Source organism: Equus asinus, chromosome 2 (genome assembly GCF_041296235.1).
Source record: "Equus asinus isolate D_3611 breed Donkey chromosome 2, EquAss-T2T_v2, whole genome shotgun sequence".
NCBI classification, from domain to species: Eukaryota; Metazoa; Chordata; class Mammalia; order Perissodactyla; family Equidae; genus Equus; species Equus asinus.
Genome location: NC_091791.1, coordinates 163,025,516 through 163,029,010, shown reverse-complemented (window position 1 = coordinate 163,029,010; position 3,495 = coordinate 163,025,516). Strand labels below are relative to the sequence as shown.

General features: G+C 37.3%; 1 pseudogene; it reads left to right on the top strand.

Annotated features, from left to right (window-relative positions):
- The first annotated feature begins 1,611 nt into the window (after positions 1–1,611).
- Positions 1,612–3,080, top strand: LOC106833348 (olfactory receptor 4K14-like; annotated as a pseudogene).
- Positions 3,081–3,495: the final 415 nt, after the last annotated feature.

Genomic DNA, 3,495 nt, shown 5'->3' with positions numbered 1-3,495 from the left:
TGTGCTTTTGCTTTTAGCTATCTTCTGTGTTCTTTATTTCAACAGATACAGAATTAATTATTCAAAGCTAACCCTGGAAAGGTTTGTCTTACAAAAATTAAGTTTCAAGGTAAAAGTCAAATTGTTCAAGTTTCTCAGAGGACATAATTCTATCGGGTGTAATATCAGGATATTTTCTTTAGAAAGTAAGCAGTCTCTATTATGGAGGATATGTTTATTTGTAAGTTGTAAAAGTGTTGCCACATATCCCCTTTTCCACAGCAAATGTGTGCTTTACCTAATTTCCTCAGGAATATCTTCTTTCTTTCCATTCCTAGTCTATGCTGCTGAGTTCTCAGAAGAAGGAAAGGAGAAACTAGTGCTTATGATGAGTAACAGTTTTCATTGTTCACCTGCTCTCCTTGGCACCACCCTTATTATTTCAAAGGGTAAAAGAAGGTGAGACACTCAAAAAGTAAAACAAAACTGAGGGAAAGAAATAATAAACAAAGAAGAGAGATATGCAATTATCTTTCTGCCATTCGACTTGAGAAGAATTCTCATTTACTTAAAGATGAGTATAAAAAATATCATTAGCATATACAAAGGTAAATCATTGGTGATCTCTGAAGATTTAACTTCATGCTCACTCAAAAATAAATGTTTTTCTACCTTTTACTGCAAAACTTTTCAAAAGCTAGGTATTTCCTAAAAAACACTGATACAATTGAAAGTAAATATTTTCTATAGATAAGCTTGAGTTGTAAGGAGCTTCTGTTTAGAGTTCAATTTAGAATCTGAGTTTCAATTACCTTCCACTTTGATCAATCCGTTTCTCACATAGCTCTCCACTGACATTTTTTCTAATATATTTAGTTTACTAAATGAATTCTGTTTAACTGTGATCTTACTGTTAAATTATGTGTTTGGTTTTGCACCAAATGATCACGCCAAGGTATTTATTATGTTGCCTTCTAAATAGCTTCTCTCTTAAAATTTGTCCCAGCATACATTTCAGAGTAATAAGCCAAAAATTTAGCTTTATGATGATTTATAGAAGATGTTCAACTGAGGATTGAAGGAATCATTATTTAAAATACAGAGACACTGTAATTTTATACCATGTTATTTGCTGTGGATTTCAATATCCGTTTGCCATCCTCTTCCCAAGTAGATGACTTAAATTTTAGTTATTTAGTGCAATGGTTGTTGGTGCTGCCCCACTCAGATTCTTTTTTACTGGAGTGGTGGAGGGAAGCAAGTTTCCAGGTGAAACCACAATCTTCTTTTTAGCCTTGCCTTTTGCTGTCCTGCTTCCTTCACTCCTTTCTTGTGAAAATATCCTCTCAGTTACTCATTTACATAAGAATCTTGAGCCCAGACTGTCCTTCTTGGAAAGCCAATCTTAGGCATTTAGATTCTCTTTGGGGCATAATATCAAGAATATTTTGCCAAGATTTGTCTTCCCAGTTATACTTTTCTCTTTCATGTATAGATGCTAATTTTCAATGAAATTTCAATGAAATAGTATTTTAACCAAATTCTAAAACTTAAGTACTCTTTTCCATCCCACTAACTGACAGTCTATCCTTCTCTCTAGGTTATTTTAGAGGACACACTGAATAAAATAAAATGGATAAAGGAAATCTGACTGTATTTCAGAATTTGTGCTTCTGGGACTTTGCCACTCGAGGAATATGCAGGTCTTGTTCTTATTGATATTTTTTATGTTTTACCCGATCATCATATCTGGAAATATTGTCATCATGATCTTAATCATCACTGACCCCCATCTCCATTCCCCCATGTACTTCTTATTGACCAAGCTGTCCTTTATTGATATATGGCTTTCTTCAGTTACCATGAAACTGGCTCAATGCAATGTTGACGTAAGGGAAGCCATATTGTACAAAAAGGACCATATTGTAACTTTGAATGACCTCTGACTAACTAACCCAGATGGATTTGCACCCTCCAGGAGATCCACCTGTTCTGTAGATTTTATGTCCCCTGCTTGTGTATATATCTCCCAGCAACAATAAGATGATAATTTCATTCTTTTGAATTCCTTGGGAATATGATGACCCCCAAACGGAGAGTCTGTACTGATAGCCATCATCAATGAAAACTGAAAGATCTAGTGTGGTGACTCAACTCCCAGTCTGTAATACCAGAAGATCAATATTTCTAACCCCCTCCCCTATAACCCACCGGCCTCTATAAGGACTTCAAGATTCTGTGCCCCCTTAAGGTGGTTCTTTTGAACATTTGTTAGCCATCTTCCATCTTGCTAGCAAGCTGTAATAAACTGCCCTTTCTCTGTCACCATCTTGCCTTTTGACAATTGGCTTTTGTCTTGTGGCGAGCAGATGGTGCGCTTTGTGTGGTAGCAACCACTCCTAAAACGATTACAGACTTTCTCAGGGAGAACAAGAATACTTCCTTTAGAGGCTGTATGTACCAGATTCTCTTCATGAATTTTGTTGGAGGGAGTGAGATGGTGCTATTGATGGTAATGACCTGTGACTTCTATGTGGCCATCGGCAAGCCACTCCACTATTCAAGCATTATGAGCCTGCAAAAATACGTTGGGCTGGTGGTGACTTCCTGAACCATTGGCTTTGTGCATGCCATGAGTCAAATAGTTGCAATTGTGCAATTGCCCTTCTTTGGCCCCAGGGAAATTGACAGCTTCTTCTGTGATATATCACTGGTAACCAAGCTTGCCTGCATAGATTCCTATAACTTGGGCATATTAGAGAATACTGATAGTGGGATTCTGGCCATGACCTGCTTTGTACTGTTGGTGATATCCTACCCATACATTCTTCTCACTCTCTGCCAAAGCTCTAAAACAGGAGCATATAAGGCCCTCTTCACCTGTATTGCCCACATCACAATGGTGTTCTCTTCTTTGGGTCTTGTATCTTCATCTATGTGTGGCCACTCAGCGTCACCTGGATGGATAACATTTTGCTGTGGTTTACTCTATTACTACACCTCTCCTAAATCCAGCCATTTATACCTTGAGAAATAAAGAGATTAAAAATGCAATGAAGAGATTCAGAAGCTACTACATGCATCCCGAGGGAAATATCTAATGCCCCGAAATCTCACTGTAAGCACTTCAAATTGATGTTGTAAAACAGGTTGAAAATTCTAGGTATTGTCAGGGATCAGAATTGGCCACCCCAAAATGTGTGTCTTTTGGCATTAGGTTTATTTTGGGCTGTTTACTTTTAGGAAACTGTGGACAAGGGAGAAGCTCTGAAAAGTAGAAGCTAATCTTTGTGAGAGACATTTACATTGTAAGAGAAATTTCCATTTGTAAAGTGGTCTCCCTCTTTGTACCAGGAAGGAGGGGTAAATGACCTTATCTCTAAAAACTGTTACCTATGCTGAAGGCAAGTATTTAAATCTGCATAATAACATTACTTTTGTTTACTTTGCTTTTCTGGTAATCTCCCATAACTGACCCCCAACATCTTCCTTTGTCTTTAGCTGAAGAGGATATTT